Genomic DNA, 20,221 nt, shown 5'->3' with positions numbered 1-20,221 from the left:
CAAACTGTCTCCTTCAATAAAACAGCTGATATTGAAATTTAAACGGTTAATTGGGTCATGAAAATATCAAATATGTGCTGGGAAGATAACCCCACACAGTTGCCACAAAATTAGAAATTTCACACACTCAGGAAATGTAAAGGTGAACTGCAGATGGAGAAGCACATGCTGGACCCAGCAGCCAGTCTAGTGGAAGCGGCAGCCTGGGTGCACAGGACCCTGCTGGCACATCTGCTCCTTCCCCACCAGCCAGGCTCTGGCTGCAGAGGAACAGGCAGCAGCAGGCATGTGCTTTTTTAAAAAGTTATTTTTCTCTGCAAAGGAGGGATTACTTCTGGATAAGGCAAGATAATTATGGTTACGACACAAGCAGCCAGACTCAGATCTGCACAGCTCACGGGAGGAATCTCAGTCAGTCTTTCCCAGCTTTGCGATGAGCTCATCACAGATTTTCGTCAGTTCTTCAATTTCTTGATTCTGAAAGAGAGAGGATATGATTTGCAGGCTGCTTTGTGTTCTAAGAGAAAAGCCGGTGAGTAGAGGAGCCCCAGACATCCTCGTGCCTCTCCACCCCTGCACCAGTCTTCCAAGGTTGAGGACCAAATGCCTTCCATCCATCAAAGAGTGTTCCCAGTACTGTGCTAACTGCGCTGAGGGTGGGGAGAGCCATCGACCCTCCTGAAGTCAGCCCACACACCTTAGTTTCTGATTCTCTCGTTGAGTGGCTCGCGGGCTAAAACACAAGGACATGGATTTCGCTTTACCCACCAAGAGCTTCAGGAACTGGGATTCCAGAGTCCGAGTCAGGGTGGCCAGACACAAGCTCTAAGTCAAAGGGCACCACTGCACGAATGCACACATGGCGATGCAGCGAGCTTGCACCATTGCTCAAATGCACGTGGCAATGTAGTGAGTTCCCACCACTACACGAATGCACATGTGGTGTTGCAGCTAGTTTGCACCACTGCATGAATGCACACGTGGTGATGCAGCGAGCTTGTACCACCACACAAATGCACACATGGTGATGCAGTGAGTTCGTATCACTACATGAATGCACACGTGGCAATGCAGTGAGTTCGCGTCATTGCAGGAATGCACGTGTGGCAATGCAGCAAGTTTGCATCATTGCACGAATGCACACGTGGCAATACAGCAAGTTCAACAGCGAAGAAGAAAGAACAAGGCCAAAACCCGCCGAACATGAGAAATACAACTGGTGCCACAGAGACTGATCATCGAGGTCTCCTCCCAGGATAGTGAGAGGGATCAGCAAGAGGGCCTGGAGCAGCTGCCCTTCCAGCTCACCCAGCGTGTATATGCAACTCCAAAGGGGAAAGTGTTGACACAAATACTCTGAGGAGGTAATGTGTAGAACTGAAAAGCATCCTGAGATGGGGGTTAGGATCAAGGATGCACCACCAAGCCCAGTCAGACAGGCATGAGGGAGGCAGGTGTGTGAGAGGCAGGAGTGAAAGGCAGGTGTGAGGGAGGCAGGCATGAGAGGCAGGCAGGCTTGAGAGATGCAGGCGTCAGACTGGAAACTCCAACTCCTGTCTCTATAAAGCACACCCAGCTCTGCTTGGGCAAGAGCACTCCACCTTCTCATGTGGCCTTTCACCTTGTCTCTCTGCTTCACTGGCATGTCCAAAGGCAGGCAGCCAGTCTTGAGCCTGGCGACATTATTTCTGCTTTCAATTTCTTCATGGCAGTTTCTCCGAATCCATTATGTTGCTGAGATTTGATCTGGGCTATATCCTGTCCATTATAGGACGCTTGGCAGCATTGCTGGCCTCTCACCCACTCTGGTGCTACTAGCATCTCCCAGCCCCCAGACATGGCCTCGTGTCCCTGCAGGGCACATCTGCTCTGAAAACTGATGAGCTACAGCCCCTGAATATCACTTAAAACACAACTCCCCCCCCCCCGGAACCCTGCCTGTGTCTGATGGATTCCCATAGCCTTAGTTAATAATGTGTGTCCCCCAAACCTGTTCATAAAGGAGCTGGCCTGGAGTGTCTGTGTAAGAAGGAAAAAGCCACCTTCCTCCAGACCCACGTCAACCTATGTACACCAAGGACTGACATAAGCCACAGAGGAGAGCAGCCCATGCCTCTGTATCAGCTAGAAGACCCTTGAGACAGACCTGCGTACCTTCTTCTGAAAGGCCCTTTCCAGGGACTCCACCTTCATCTGCTCTTCCTGGAGCCCAGCATGGAGAGCTGCGCTCTCAGCCTTTGCCTTTGAGCAAACCTGAGTGATCTCTTCGTTGGCTCTGTGGGGGAGAGTTGGGTTTGTTTGTGGGAGAAATCAGAAGAGCATGGTTAGCCACGAGGAACAGACTCAGGCTACTGACTACTGACTTCCACAAAACCCAGATTTCAAAAAACTGAGAGGAAAACCCAGAAACAATGACTTACAAAATGCGCTTTATATAAAACTGCTAAGCGCATTTCCATGGCACACCTGACAGCAGAATACTTCAACATACTTCAACATACTTCCAAAGTTATATTTCACGAGAAAATGACATTACTTAATTTTTCGTCACAATCCTAACTTTTAAACAATCCAGTACGATGGTGGGCCTGGATTACTCTGCACTTGATCATACAATGTTGGGTGTCATTCAGCATATGTCTAATGAGGACAACTGGTCAGTCTTTACAATTATCATAACTCCACGCTTGCTGGACCCCAGTTCCTCATCTTCTATCACGAAGGAACAGTTTACAGCGCTGCTCGCTATAGCACTTCTGCACTAGGACAAGTTTAAAGACCACAATGTCCAGCAGGAGCAGCCGTCTAAACGGAGACCTTCCAACAGTGAAATGCCAGGGAGAAGGTCCTCATGAGCACAGATAAACTAAGGGGCTTAGCATGTACATCTGAGGAAAACCACAAAATGCCAACACTAATGGGTTAAAGGTTAAGCAGTGAGAAACAGAGGAGATGGATGCTGTGTGTGCACAGCTTTTTATACTCTAACCAGAGGAATAAAATCTCACATACACACACACACACACACAAGCAAGAATGCAGATAGTAAAAGGTACACCTTTGTTGTCTGTAGACAAACTGTCTGCCTCCACCTGCAGCAGTAAGCAGGTGCAGCGCACATTCACAAGCTCTTGCCTGTCCAGCTTTTCCTCTGCATGAATCTTCAGGGCCTGGTATCGCTGCTCTTCCTGCTTAACTCTAGCTAGGTAATCCTGAGCACATTTTTTTCAAGGCTTCTTCATTCTGTTCCAAAGGGAAAATTCAAAACGAACATGAATGTCTCTCTGTTTCTCTTGCACAGTGTATCACAAGGGTTGGTTTTTTGTTTTGTCTGTTTTTTTAAATAGGAAAGTCTGCTTAATTGAGATGTATTTAATTCATAGTCCATGGCAACTACAGCAGACTTGTTCACCCTCACTAAAGAAAGTCTACAGACTTCTCCATGTCCTAACTTATATTGCTTTGTAAATCTCTTCCACTTTTACTACTATCAAGGCAAATGATCAAGGAGTCCAAGCCTCAGCTTGTCCACCACCCTGACAGCAGAGACTGCCTGTTACTAAGACACCACACAGCCACCCAGGAGACAAGGTGGAAGGACACCTACCTTCATGAACCCTTCTAGCACACCTTTCAGGTTCTTGTATCTCCTGAAGAGATCAGAAAGGAACCTTTCCACAGAATTCAGGTCAGCCAGGGCCTGCTCCTTCTCCATCGTCAGCTGCTGGAAACTCTTCTGAGAGGTCATGTTTGTCCTCTGCTTGTCTTCTGAGAACCACAAGCCAAAGGGGACAAAGTGAATGTCGACTCTGGATGAGCCAAGCAATGCTCTTGGAAAAGGGGGCATGGCCTAGGTATCCCCACGCTCCATAACCCCTGTTCTAGAGGGAGGACACACAGTGACAAGTGATGGGGAGGCAAGCAGGATGTGCCACAAGGGGATAGAGCTGGTGTTCACAGAGTGGCTTCTCAGGGAAGAGACTGGAGCAGGTACCCAGAACGGACTGGGGATGGGAGCCGCACAGAGCTGACAGCCAGGACCAAGGTTAGGCTGGGAAGGCAGCTGCTGGGGTGGACAGTGGGGAAACCCCAAGTACTTAAATGCTAGAAGGTCAGAATGGATTCATGTGAGAGTCAAGTCATAGGCTGGCAACTAAATGAGGTTGGAAGATCAATATGGACAATTAAGTCACAGTGTCTCTGCATACGCTCTCTGTGCAGGGTCCGATGGAGGGGAATCAGAACCTGCAGACAAAAGACTCACTAAGTGCAAAGGCACATACTTGCAATGCCAGTACTTGGGACACTGACCTAGAAACACCGAGTTCAAAGCCAGCCTGGGCTACATAGTGAGTTCAAGGCTGCCCTAGGGTGTCTTTGCCAGACCTCCTTCTTGCTTCTCTCTGCTTGGCCACATACTCCCTCCAACACATGTGTTCTGTCCAGCCATATGGGACCCAGTGACCACAGACTGAACTCTCCAAAACCATGAGCCAAAATAAGTCCTTTCTCTTCTGTTTATAATCATGGATTTGGTCACAGTGGTGAGAAAACACGGAAGCAAGTCATGAGAACAGACCGGATCAGTCCCCATAGAAAAGAACGCCCAGCCCAGAGAATAACATATTAAATAAGCCAGGCACAGGAAGCAAAACACTAAATGTTCTCAGCATATGTGGAGCCTAAATGAGGTGATCCTAAAGGTGTAGAGGTCACTAGAGGATGGGAAAGGTGAGCTGGGAGATGAACAGAGGAAGGGTGGGCATTGAGCACTAGACTGAGCAAGTCCGAGTGTTCTATAACAAAGTAGGATGGCATCCACCTACAAGAACTTGGTATTTAATTTACAGAGAATTAGAAAGTACGTAGGAATTGGAATGTTCCCAAAGAAATGACAAACAGACACAGTCACAGCCTTAGCTTTGTCTCCACAGATTACAAAACTGTAAAAATACATGTTTGTCTACTGCTGTGGCACCTGACAGGCTCAGATAGCTTCTAGGGCCCATGCTCAGAAAACAAAACAAACACACAAAAAACCTTTCTCCTTACCAATTATTTAGTCAATGGTCTTTTCCTATTCAGCCACAATTTTTCTAAAAAGAAAAAATAGTAGTAAGTTGTAATCATAACATAAAACTTGTTTTGTTATCAGAAGAGAGGCAATGGAAGTCAGAGACAGTCTGTCTGAAACAAATTCACAAACACCTAATAACACATATAATACCACACCTTTGCTCTGTCTCCCCTCTTTGTTTTTTTTTCTTACATTCATTAGGTTCACTAAAGTTCTGAAAGGTTAAATGTTCTCTGCACAAGGAAGAAGAGAAATGGAAAGAAGACAGCTTATGTCTTGGGTGCTAAGAACGGAGCCCTAGTCTCACACAAGCTAGGTATGTGCTCTACCGCTGGACCACATCCTGAACTCCAAGAGCTTTTGACACTTTGTGTTTAATAAACTGTCCTGGTTATTTTTTTATTGTCACCTGACAAGAGAGAATCTCAACTGAAGAATTATCTTGATCACACTGACCCTTGATCCCTCAGGAGTTCTCTTGGTTTATGTGGTAGGGCCCAATCCACGGAAAGCACCCCACCATCCATCAGTAGGTGGTTTGGTTCTATAAGAAAGCTAGCTAGCTTAGCAAGCCAGGAAGGAGCATTCCTGCCTTGGTTCCTGCTCTGACTCCCCTTGATGATGGCTATGACCTGAAAGTATAAGCTGAAACCCTTCGTGCCTGCAAGTTGCTTTGGGCCATGGTGTTTTTCATAACAACTGAAAGCCAGCTAAAACAGAAGCCTTTTAGTCTTCTTGTTTTTGTTTTGTTTGGCTTTTTTCAAGACAGGTTTCTTTGTGTAACAGCTCTGGCTGCCCTGGAACTTTCTCTGTAGACCTCAAGCTCACAGAGATCCACTCGACTCTGCCTGAGTACTGGGATTAAAGGCATACACGCCTGTCTCTTTCAGTCTTTTATTAAAACAACCATCTTTACTTTTTCTATTTAAATACTGTAAGACAATCTTTTTGAATTAAAGACACTCCTCAGAGCTCCTACTATGAGATCCACCATGACTCCATCTTTCCTGGCCCATTACCTTTTAAGCACTGTTCTCCTCAATTCAGTTTCAAGTCTTATCTTATTTCCAACTGCACAAATATTTCACTTATTCCGAGAATGAAGAGCACGCCCTTGAGTTGGCCTTTCACTCAGTGAAGCCTGGTTCTTCTGACTGACAGAATCTCCCTGCAGCTGCCCCTTAGTGCTGGACTCTGCATCCAAGGTCCTTATGGTGGCCACAGTAAGCTCACTAAAGGTGGGGCCTGGGCCTCCAACTAGGAAGTCTCCCCAAACCAAATAAAACAAGAACCACAAATTACAGCAGTCACGTTTAAAATGTCTTGTCAACACTCACTCGCTGGTGAGGTTTATGCTTTCTCCTCTTCTTTGAGGTTATCTTTAGTAACACAATGACTCTTAACTTTCTAAACTGGACAGGAAAAGAAAAAAATACTTCCCTTTTCTTTTGGGGGGAGGGCACGAATCTCTGATACAAATGTGTACCCAACTGGTCTGGAATTTGTTGTGGGGCTCAGGCTGGCCTCAAACTTGGGGTAGTCATCTTGCCCCAGTCTCCAGAGTGCTGGGATTCCGGAAATTTGAAAGCCCCCATCATCATCACCACCATGGCTAAAAGATTTTTATTTAAAGCCCATTAATTTTGTCTTTTACTAATTTCAATACCTCCATCATTGACTGTACCAGTAAGTTTTATTACTCTTTATTATAAGTGGATATTTTTAAAATAGACTTCTGTTCTTTTAAAAAGGCAAGAATTATTTAAGTTCTATTCACGGATGATGCTGTAAATAACCCTTGAAGCTATGGTATTTGAAGAAAATAGTCAATACTATCTCTGACTTCTTTTCCTTTTTTGAGACAGGGCCTTTCTTTGTAGCCTACTTATCCTAGAACTTGGTACGTAAAGTAGGCTGGGCTCAAACGCAGAGATCACTGGCTTCTGCCTCAGCCTCTAGAGTGCTGGGATTAAAGGTGTGTGCCACCACGCCCAGACTGCACTGACATTCTTAATCCCAGAGCACAGTGCTAAGAGCAAAAGCCCTCGCACTGCCAGCCATGTATCCTGTGAGAAGAGAACACTGCTGACAACAGCCACAGCGCACAAAGGATCCACACCCACCCCAGCACCAGGCTGACCTCATCTCCAGGACTTCTTCTCGGGTCTCTTCATATTTTTTCTTCCACCAATAGGCTTCGATCTCTTTAGTGATTATCTAAATTATAATAGAGATTTGTTTTACTTTACCAATCTACTAGAAACTGAAAAATAACACACGACCAAGTCTGACACAAGATATTCAATTAACACTTAGGAATACCATACAGCTCAGTGTTTGTATATAAGAAACATCTGGGAAAGTACATTCTCGGCTACACAGGGCGCTGTAATACAGCCACCACCAGGTGAGGTGAACAGGACAGTGCCTGGCCACCAGGTGAGGTGAAAGGCACATCTCCCTCACATTTAAGAGGTACTCTCAACTCCTCTGAATTTTGTCTTATTTCTGAACTTATAACCGTCCTGCCTCAGCAACCCATGTGCCGAGACTAACACACTACCACACCCATCACACCCCTTTCTGTAGTGATGCCTCAGCAGTTGATGGTGAGAACTGAGTCAGAACGAAGGGGCTCAGGGTGCAGCCCTCTGTGAATGACCAGAACCCAGCTTCACATCTGAGACAATCTTGATAATTAGAAGTATTCTCCACTCCCTGTCTCAGATCTGTCTGCCTAGCAAAGGGCTCAAACAGGCATCCAGAGCTTCCCTTCCACTATGCTCCTCAGGTTCTCCCTTCTTCCTAATCTTCTGTCTTTGTGCTTATATAAAGGGTCTCAGGAATACAGAGATGGGGCTGGAGAGATGAGATAGCTCAGTGGTTAGTCTGCTCTTCCAGGGGACCCAGGTTCAATTCCTAGCAACCACATTGCAGCTCACAACTCCAGTTCCAGGGGATCTAACACCTCACACAGACATACATGCAGGCAAAACACCAATGTACATTAAAAAAAAAAAACAGAAGAAAGAAAGAAAAAGAAAGAAAGAAAAAAGAAAGGAAAAAAAGAAAGAAGAAGAATATAGAGATGGGACTGGATCACTCAGAGGTTAAGAGCACTGGCTGCTCTTGCAAAGGGCCTGAGTTCAGTTCCCAGCACCCATGTGTCAGCTCCTAACTGCTTGTAACTCCTTGAGGAATCAGGTGCTCCTTTGGCATACACATAAAAGAACCCACGGGTGACCCTGTGTGCTTCAACTGATCAGACACAGATTTCCTTCCATCTACTACATGGTCACCTCAGGGTACAAAGTCAGTGCATCAGCTTGCTGAACACCAACACCAAGGCCGGCGTCTACAGGAACCATAAGCTACAGAGAATAGGAAGCTGCAGGTTGATGTGATGCGAGTCAGCAGAGACAGGACCTCTGCAGACAGAAAGAAAACATTACCTTTTCCCTGATCAATGTGAGCACAGAAGTCTTGTCTGCTTCACTGAGGCAGATCCCATCCAGGGGAATCTCACCTCCACAGGCCACAGACACGGGGGCATTTTCTGACGAGGACTCCAGCAGTCCCTGTGGGACAGGGTTATATTTAACACAGTTGGTCTCCAGTTTAACCCTGAATATACTTCAGCAACCTCCTCACCACAGACCACACCCTTTATGAATGTGCTTGCAGAAGCAGGAGAAAGGCAGCTTTAAGCCAGCAATCTCGTTGCAGGACTAACTAAAGGAAGGGGTGCTAGTGACTACTCAGGTCAGCGTATGCTGGAGGAACAGATAACCCAAGAGAGCTTTCCTCTTTAGTGAAGGAGAAGAGTATAATTGTCAAGTGGTTGGTTACCATAGAGTCCCAGGCGGAAAAGAAACATGTCCCAATACTTCATTTTTTCTGGTATTTTCTGGGGATGTGTCTTATGCAAATAATTTTTCAAGAAGAGCGAGAACCCTTCAATCCACATATGGATGCTTGTATCTCTGTTTAACCGCACTGGCAACGATTCTAACATGGCAAATCTATCTGACCTTTGACCTTCATGTTTCCCTCTCAGTGACTCAGGCTCACCAAGGACTTCAGCCGCTGTGATGACCTCAAGTACACACCCATATTAGCCCTTACACAAAGAGGCTGGATTCAACATAAAACCTGTGCTTATGTCAAGCCTTTGGGAGCAGAGGGGCTAATGGGCAGTTCAGCTCTGCAGCTGCATCTGTAGCTCCTTCCTGGTGGCCTCTGGTCTTCTGGTGACCAGTTTCCTTCCAGGACAGCTGCAGTTCTAAAGAGTCAAATTTAGTTGGCATTTTGTTGTTCCCCAAAGCATTATTTTAAAGAAGCAATTTCCCCAAACCTAGGAAAATGAGGCTTTTTGCATATGTGTAACCTAACAACCAAAATGCCAGTCAAAGTGACCCTGGAAACAATCTCAGCCTCCGAGTGTGAGTGAGCACAACCGAGAAGTTACTGTCTGGCCATCAGTCTGTTTCCTGCAGTCTTGTTTAAACGGAGACCAAACAGAAAATCTGATGACAACTTCGACCAGCGGCTTTAAAACTTTCTGGGTCATCTTGGCCTCTGCCTCTCTCCAAATGCTCAAAAGACACATGTAATTTTAGCAGGCGTCTTTATAGACTTTAGCCCTAGGTTCAATTTAGAAGCTTATCTTTGGCAACAGAAAAGAGGAATTCTAATGCCGCCACCTGGCAGCACACATTCTGCAGACTCACTTGGGAGGGGAGTCACCTCTAACAGGATTCCCCCCCCCAAATGCCACATCTCCTAGTACCCATTCTCTTGTGTGATTTCATTTATTCTAGATGAAGGCTGCTCTCAGGGACCACTCAGATATGGCAAAGGTCGCTGTGGTGGTTTAATGTATTGGCCCCCATAAGTTCATAGGGAGTGGCATTATTAAGAGGTGTGGCCTTGTTGGAATAGGTGTGTCTTGTTGGAGGAAGTATGTCACAAAGAGGTGGGCTTTAAGGTTTTATATATGCTCAAGTCTACTTTCTGTTGCCTACAAGATGTGGGATTCTCAGCTACTTCTCCAGCACCATGTCTGCCTGCATGCCGCCATGTCCTATGAAAATGGGCTGAACCTCTGAACGATAAGTGTGCCACCACAGCTAAACGTTGTCTTTTGTAAGAGTTGCCGTTCTCGTGGTGTCTCTTTACAGCAATAGAAACCCTAACTAAGGCAAGATGGCCACAAAGTCTCTGCTTCCTACATACTGGGATGCTCTGTGGAAAGACCCAGGTAGCAAAGAATTGATATGTCTGCCAATAACAATGTAAGATTGGAAGCAAAGCCACCTTAAGTAAAGCCCAAAGATCAGTTCTGATCAATAACTTAGTCAAGAAATGCCTTCAATCCTGGAATCTGGCAAACCCCCCAAAGATTCCTAACTCATAGGAACAATGAACTAATAAATGTTATTTTAGCCACTAAATTTTGGAGCAATCTGTTCCTTAGCAGTAGAATGCCCATCTATCCCTGGATACTGAAACCACTGGGTCCTTTTCCTATCGAGAAACTCCTGGGCTGGGGCTCCCAGGTAGAGAATGCTGCCTAGCGAGCTCAAGGCTCTGGGTTGCAGCTGGCACCATAAAACTTTCTCACCTTCTAGTTTTTGATACAACTCACCTAGGAAGATAACTCACTGGGGCAAACTGACTTTATTTTTCTGGTGCTACACTGATACACATTTTATGGTCAGTTTTTGTGAGTTTTTATTATTTGTATGTCAGAATCCTCAGTCAACTCCATCATCACAGACTGTATCCCACTGCCTTTGCTCCACCATCACGAACTGTATCCCACTGCCTGTGCTCCACCATCACAGATTGTATCCCACTGTGTGTGCTCCACCATCACAGACTGTATCCCACTTCCTGAGACATTTACTAACTGTTCTCTTTTCGTGTACTCATTCTCAAAGGCTGATCTGTATTTCATATTTTATAAGGCATCTCAATTCAAACTAACAGTTCAACTTGCCCACAGTCACATGGGGCTAGTGGTTGTGTAAAGATTATGCACAAACAGTCAGATCTGCAGATGAGGAAACTGTATAGAATGTGTAAGTGAGCATGAGTGTGAGCTTGTGTAGCACAGCATCCATACAGAGGTCAAAGGACAAGTCTGGAGTCCATTCTGTCATTCCACCATTGTGTGGGTGGTCACTTCTACCTGCTGAGCCATCTAGCCAGTCACACATTTCATCCTCCCCCATCACCTAATATTAACTAGAATTTACTGAATCAAATTAGTCTGGGCTCTAAACAAGGCAAAAGAAACATACTCCACCCCTCCAAGTTGGGAACTTACATGCACGGCTGACTCCTCTTTCTCCATCTTCTGGCATGTCTCCTTCTCTAAGCCTGAAAGAGAGAAAGCCTTTTTCACATGGATTGCAAGGAATGGGTTCCTTTGTTCCTGGTGAAGACAATGCAACTCCAGTGCACGCTTGGAACAACAGAACACAGAACGTAAAGATTCCTAAAAGGTGTGCTGGCTTTCTTTAACTCTAGTGTCAAATAACCCACAGGCTTGCAGAGTTAGCCACATGACTAAAACATGTCTGTGCAAGTCTCATACGTGCATTTGCACACACTGCATGTTATGCGTACATCTGCGCAAACTACATGTCTCATACATGTATCTGAGCACACTGCATGTCTGATACGTACCTCTGCTAACACTGCATGTCATACATGCATCTGCGCACACTGCATGTCGTATGTGCATCTGCGCACACTGCATGTCTCATATGTGCACCTAAGCACACTGCATGTCTAATATGTACATCTGCTAACACTGCATGCCATACATGCATCTGAGCACTATACATGTCCAGTACGTGCATCTACTCACACTGCATGTCTCATTCATGCATCTGTGCATACTACATGACTAATACATGTTTGTGCATGTCTCATACATGCATGAGTGCATCCTATAAGTCTCATTCGTGCAACTGAGAACACTGCATGTATAATACATGATTTTACGCACACTGCATGTCTCATATGTGGATCTTTGAACACTACATGACAGATACGTGTTTGTGCATGTCTCATATGTGCAACGGTACACACTGCATGTCTCATACTCTACGCACAGTGTATGTCTCATACGTGTATCTGTGCACTCTGAATGTCTCATATGTACATCTGTGCATGCTGCATGTCTCATATGTGCATCAGAGCACAGTACATGTCTCATATGTGCATCTGAGCACACTACATTCTCTTATATTCTTCTGTGCACACTACATGTCTAATACGTGCATCTGGGCACACTGCAGGTCTCAAACGTGCATCTTTGCACACTGCATGTCATACTTGCATCTGTGCACACTACATGTCTCATACGTGAATCTGTGCACACTGCAGGACTCTTATGTGCATCTGTGTACACAGCATGTCTCATACCTGCATGTGTCACCACTCCATGTCTCTTACGTGCATCTGTGAACCCTGCATGTCTCATATGTTCATCAGAGCACAGTACATGTCTCATATGTTCATCTGAGCACACTTCATGTCTCATGTATGCTTCTGTGTACACTGCATTTCTAATATGTGTGTCTGAGCACACTGCATGTTATATGTGCGTCTGCGCAAGCTACTTGTCTCATACGTGGATCTGAGCACACTGCAAGTCTAATACGTACCTCTGCTCACCTTGCATGTCATACGTGCATCTGCGCACACTGCATGTCTCATACGTACATCTGTGCACACTGCAGGACTCATACCTGAATTTGCGCACATGACAGGCCTAGTAAGTGTATTTGTTCACACTGCATGTCTCATACGTGCATCTGAGCACACTGCATGATACATGATTTTGAGCAAACTGCACATCTCATTTGTGAATTTGTGCACAATACATGACTAATAATTGTTTGTGCATATCTCATACGTGCATCTGTACACACTGCAGGTCTTCTACGTGCATCTGAGCACACTGCATGTCTCACATGTGCATTTGCACACACTGCATATCAACGTGCATGTGCACACACTACATGTCTCATATGAACACCTTAGCACACTGCATGTCTAATACGTACATCTGCTCACACTGCATGTCTTATTCCTGCAACTGCGCACACTATATGACTCATCAGTGTTTGTACATGTCACATACATGCATCTGCGCATCCTTTAGGTCTCATATGTGCATCTGGTCACACTACATGTCTCATACATGCTTCTGTGCACACTACATGTCATAAGTGCATCTGCGCATACTACATGGCTCATACGTGCATCTGAGCACACTGCATGTATAATATATGATTTTGCACACACTGAATGTCTCATATGTGGATCTTTGCACAATGCATGACTAATACGTGTTTGTGCATGTCTCATATATGCATCGGTACAAACTGCAGGTCTTATACGTGCATCTACGCACAGTGCATGTTTCATACATGCATCTGAGCACACTACATGTCTCATACATGCATCTGAGCACATTGCATGTCTAATACGTACATCTGCTCACACTGCATGTAATACGTGCATCTGCATACACTACATGTCACACACGTGCATTTGCGCACACTGCATGTCTCATACTTGCATCTGAGCACACTACATGTCTCATACATGCTTCTGTGTACACTGCATGTCATAGGTCCATATGCGAATTCTTCATGTCTAATACCTTAGTCTGCTCACACTCCATGTCATAAGTACATCTGAGCACACTGCATGTCTCATACATGCATCTGAGCACACTGCATGTCTCATACATGATTCTGTGCACACTGCATGTGTAATACATGCATCTGGGAACACTGCAGGTCTCATAGTGCATCTTTGCACACTGTAGGTCTCATACGTGCATCTGTGTACATTGCATGTCAAATATGCATCTGTGCAAACTACATGTCTCATACGTGTATCTGAGCACACTGCATGTATAATACATGATTTTCCGCACACTGCATGTCTCGTATGTGGATTGCTGCACACTGCATGACAAATACGTGTTTGTGCATGTCTCATACGTGCCTCTGCACACCCTGTAGGTCTCATACATGCATCTGAGCACACTGCATGTCTAATACATACATCTGTTCACACTGCATGTCTCATACATGATTCTGTGCACACTGCATGTGTAATATATGCATCTGGGAACACTGCAGGGCTCATACGTGCATCTTTGCCCACTGTAGGTCTCATACGTGCATCTGCGCACACTGCATGTCAAATATGCATCTGCGCAAACTACATTTCTTATACGTGTATCTGAGCACACTGCATGTCTAATACGTACCTCTGCTCACCCTGCATGTCATATATGCTTCTGCACACACTACATGTCTCATATGTGCATGTGTGCACACTACATGAATCATAGGTGCATCTGTGCACACTGCAGGTTTCATACGTGCTTTTCTACACACTGCAGATGTAATTCGTACATCTTCTCACACTGAATGTCATACGTGCATCTACACACACTACATGTCTCATATGTGCATCTGTGCACACTGCAGGTCTAATATGTGCATCTGAACACACATGTCCAATACCTGCATTTGAGCACACTGCATGTCTCATTTATGCATCTGTGCACACTAAATGACTAATACGTGTTTGTGCATGTCTCATACATGCTTCTGTGCACACTGCATTTCTAATACATGCAACTGTGCACACTGCAGGTCTAATACATGCTTTTGCACACACTGGAGGTCTAATGCATACATCTGCTCACACTGCATGTCATAAGTGCCTCTGCACACACTACATGTCTCATATGTGCATTTGTGCACACTGCAGTACTCATACATGAATTTGCGCACACAGCAGGTCTAATAAGTGTATTTGTGTGCACTACATGTCTCATACGTGCATCTGAGCACACTGCATGTATAATACATGATTTTGCGCAAATTGCACGTCTCTTATGTGGATTTTTGCACACCACATGACTAATAAGTGTTTGTGCATGTCTCATACGTGCATTTGCGCACACTGCATATCAACGTGCATGTGCGCACACTACATGTCTCATATGTGCACCTAAGCACACTGCATGTCTAATACGTACATCTGCTCACACTGCATGTCATACATGCATCTGCGTACACTACATGTCTCATACGTGCATCTGAGCACACTGCATGTCTAATCCATGCAACTGCACACACTGCATGACTCATCAGTGTTTGTGCATGTGTCATACATGCATCTGCGCACCCTGTAGGTCTCATATGTGCATCTGGGCACACCACATGTCTCATACATGCTTCTGCGCACACTGAATGTCATATGTGCATCTGTGCATACTACATGTCTCATATGTGCATCTGAACACACTGCATGTCTAATACATACATCTGCTCACACTGCATGTCATACGTGCATCTGCTTGCTCTACTTGTCTCATACATGCAGTTGTGCACACTGCAGTTCTCTTACGTGCATCTGCACACACTACATGTCTCATACGTGAATCTGTGCACACTGCAGTTCTCTTACTTGCATCTGTGAAAATTGGACGTCTCATACGTGCATGTATCCCCACTCCATGTCTCTTATGTGCATCTGGGCACCCTGCATGTCTCATATGCTCATCAGAGCACAGTACATGTCTCATATGTGCATCTGAGCACACTCCATGTCTCATACATGCTTCTGTGTACACTGCATGTCTAATACGTGTGTCTGGGCACACTGCAGGTTTCATTCTGTACAGTTTGTACAGAATGGACAGTTTGTAAGCAATGGAGAGTCTGTTCACAATGAACAGTCTGTACACATGGATGGTATGTACACAATGGACAGTATGTACACAATAGACTGAATAAAAACAATCGACAATTTGTACATAATGGACAGTCTGTACACAAAGACAGAATACACACAATGGACAGTCAGTATACAGTAGACAGTCTGTACAGAATGGACTGTCTGTACACAATGGACAGTCTGCACACAATAGACAGTATGTACACAATGGAGAGTATGTACAAAATGGACTGTATGAACAAAATTGTATGTACCAAAAAGTGTACGTACACAATGGACAGACTATACTTAATGGACAGTATGAGGAAAGAATATACACAATGGTCATTCTGTACATAATAGACAGTCTGTACACAATAAAGAGAATGTACAAAATCGACGGTCTGAACAACATGGACAGTATGTACACAGTGGACAGTGTGTACACAGTGGACAGTATGTACTCAATGGACAGTATGAAGAAAATGGTATGTACACAATGGAGAGTATGTGAATGATGGAGAGTATGTACACAATGGACAGTATGAACAATATAGTATGTTGATGATAGACAGTATGTACACAATGTACAGTATGTACACAGTAGACAGAAAGTGCACAATAGACAGTATATACACAATTGACAGAATGTATACAATGGACAGGATGTACACAATTGACAGTATGAACAAAATAGTATGTACAGAATAGACTTATGGACATAATGGACAGTGTGTACACAAAGGACAGTCTGTACACAATGGACAGGATGTACACAATGGACAGTCTGTACACAATGGACAGTCTGCAAACAATGAACAGTCTGTACACAATTAACAGAATGTACACAATGGACAATCTGTACACAAGGGACAGTCTATACACAATAAACAGTCTGTACACAATGGACAGTCTTTACACAATGGACAGTTTGCAAACACTGGAGAGTCTGTACACAATGAACAGTCTGTACACATGGACGGTATGTACACAATGGACACTATGTACACAATCTACAGTATGAACACAATGGTCAGTATGTACATAATAGACCGAATAAACACAATTAACAGTCTGAACAAAATGTACAGTCTGTATCCAAAGACAGAATTCACACAGTGGACAGTCAGTAAACAATGGACCGTCTGTAAACAATGGACCGTATGTACACAATGGACAAGCAGTACACAATGGACAGTACGTACACAATTGAGAGTCTGTACACAATGGACTGAATGAACACAATTGACAGAATGTACACAATGGGCAATCTGTACATAATGGAAAGTCTGTACACAATGGAAAGAATGTACACAATTGATAGTCTGTACACAATGGACAGTCCGTACACAGTGAACAGTATGTCCACAATGGACAATTTGTACAGAATGGACAGTAGGAGCAAAATAGTATATACACAATGGAGAGTATGTACATAATTGAGAGTATGAACAAAATGGATAGTCTATACACAATGGACTGTCTGTCCACAATGGACAGAATGTATACAATGGACAGTCTGCACACAATGGATAGTCTGCACACAATGGACAGTCTGTACACAATGGACAGAATGTACACAATGGAAAGTCTGTACACACTGGACAGTCTGTAAACAATGGACAGTCTGTACAGTATGTACACAATGGACAGTCTGTACACAGTGGACAGAGTGTACACAATGGAATGTCTGTACACAATGGACATTCTGTTCACAGTGGACAGTTTTCCAAAATGGACAGTATGAACAAAATGGACAGTAGGAGCAAAGTAGTATGTACAAAATGGAGAGAATATAAATATTGGAGAGTACGTACACAATGGACAGTATGAACAAAATTGTATGTACACGATAGACAGTATGTACAGAATGTACAGTTGTACACAGTAGACCGAATGTAAACAATGGACAGTCTGTACAAGATGGACAGTCTGTACACAATTGATAGTCTGTACACAATGGACAGTATGTATACAATGGGCAGTATGAAGAAAATAGTATGTACTCAATAGACAGAATGACACAATGGAGAGTATGTACACAGTAGACAGAATGTACACAGTGGACAGTATGTACACTATTGATAATATGTAAACAATGGACAGTATTTAAAATATGGATAGTATGTGCACAATAGATAGAATAAGCACAATGGACAGTCTGTTCATAATAGACAGTCTGTACACAATGAAAAGACTGTACACAAGGGACCGTCTGTAAAAAATGGACAGTCTGTACACAATGGACAGAATGTACACAATGGACAGTCTGCATACAATGGACAGTCGTACACCGTGGATAGTATGTACACAATGGACAATATGTACAGAATGGACAGTATGAGCAAAATAGTAAGTACACAATGGAGAGTATGTATATAACGGAGAGTATGTACACAATGGACAGTCTGTACACAATGGACTGTCTGTCCACAATAGACAGAATGACGAAAATGGACAGTCTGGACACGATGGACAGTCTGTACACAATGAACAGAATGTACACGATTGACAGTCTGTATACCATGGACAATATGTATACAATGGACAGAATGACAGTGTATACAAAATGGACAGTCTGTACACAATGGACAGACTTTACACAATGGACAATCTGTACACAATAAACAGGACGTGAAAAATGGACAGTCTGTCAGTCTGTACACAATGGACAGTCTGCACAAAATAGAGAGTTTGTACACAATGGAGAGTTTATACACAATGGACAGTATGTACACAAGGGACAGTATGAATGAAATAGCATGTACACAATAGACAGTCAGTACCCAAGGGACAGTCTGTACAAAGTAGACAGTCTGTACAGAATGGACAATATGTACACAACAGAGAGCATGTACACAATGGACAGTATGAAGAAAATAGTATGTACTCAATAGACAGTATGTACACAATGGACAGTACGTACACAGTGGATAGTCTGTACACAATGGCGAGACTGTACACAATGGACAGTGTGTACACAATGGACAGTCTGCACTCAATGGACAGTATGTACACAATGAACAGTCATTACACAATGGACTGTACAAAATAGACAGAATGTACACAATGGACAGTCTGTACACAATGGACAGTCTGCACACAATGGACAGTATGTACACAATGTACACTCTGCACACAATAGAGAGTTTGTACACAATGTACAGTTTATATACAATGGACAGTATGTACCCAAGGGACAGTATGAATAAAATAGTATGTACACAATAGACAGTCAGTACACAATGGGCAGTCTGTACACAGTGGAGAGTCTGTACACAATGGAGTGTATGTACACAATGGACAGTATGAAGAACATAGTATGTACTCAATAGACAGTATGTACACAATGGACAGTATGGATACAATGGAAAGTCTGTACACAATGGAGAGTCTGTACACAATGGAGAGACGGTACACAATGGACAGTGTGTGCACAATGGACAGAATGTACACAATGGACAGTCTGTACACAATGGTCAGTCTGCACTAGATGGAGAGTATGTACACAATAGACTGTCAGTACAGAATGGATGGTACAAAATAGACAGAATGTACACAATGGACAGTCTGTACACAATGGAGAGTCTGTACAACATGGACGATATGTATACAATGGACAGAATGTACACAATGGACAGTCTGTGCACAATGGACATGGAATACACAATGGACAGTCTGTACACAGTGGACAGTCTGTACACAATGGACAGTATGGACACAATGGACAGTCTCCATTCAATGGACGGTATGTACACAATAGACAGTCAGTATACAATGGACTGTGCAAACCCAACAGAATGTACACAATGGACAATCTGTACACAATGGAGAGATTGTACAAAATGGACAGTCTGTACACAATTTACAGAATATACACAATGGACAGTCTGTACACAATGGAAAACCAGTACACAATAGACAGTCTGTACACAATGGAGAGTCTGTACACAATGGGCAGCATGTGCACAATGGACATAATGTACACAATGGGCAGCCTTTACTCATTGGAAAGTCTGTCGACAATGGGCAGTCTGTACACAGTGGACAATATGTTCACAATGGACAGTCTGCACACAACGGACCGAATGTACCCAATGGACAGTCTGTACACAGTGGACAGCCTGTACACAGTGGACAGTATGTCCACAATGGACAGGATGTACACAATAGACAGCATGCGCAAAATTGTATGTATACAATGGAGAGTATGTACATAATGGAGAATATGTACACAATGGACAGTTTGAAGAAAATAGTATGTACACAATAGACAGTCTGTCCACAATGGACAGTCTGTACACAGTGGACAGTATGTAAACAATGGATAGTCTGCACAAAATGGACAGAATGTACACAATGAACAGTCTGTACACAATAGAC

At 44.0% G+C, this 20,221-nt stretch overlaps 1 pseudogene; it reads right to left on the bottom strand.

The window, feature by feature from the left end:
- Positions 1 to 276: 276 nt before the first annotated feature.
- Positions 277 to 12,838, bottom strand: LOC125417840 (transforming acidic coiled-coil-containing protein 1-like; annotated as a pseudogene).
- Between the last annotated feature and the right edge of the window lie 7,383 nt (positions 12,839 to 20,221).

This window comes from Myodes glareolus, chromosome X, assembly GCF_982192425.1.
Source record: "Myodes glareolus chromosome X, mMyoGla1.1, whole genome shotgun sequence".
Classification (NCBI taxonomy): Eukaryota; Metazoa; Chordata; class Mammalia; order Rodentia; family Cricetidae; genus Myodes; species Myodes glareolus.
Note: the sequence above shows the minus strand (reverse complement) of the source record. Positions and strands in the feature narration are given on the sequence as shown.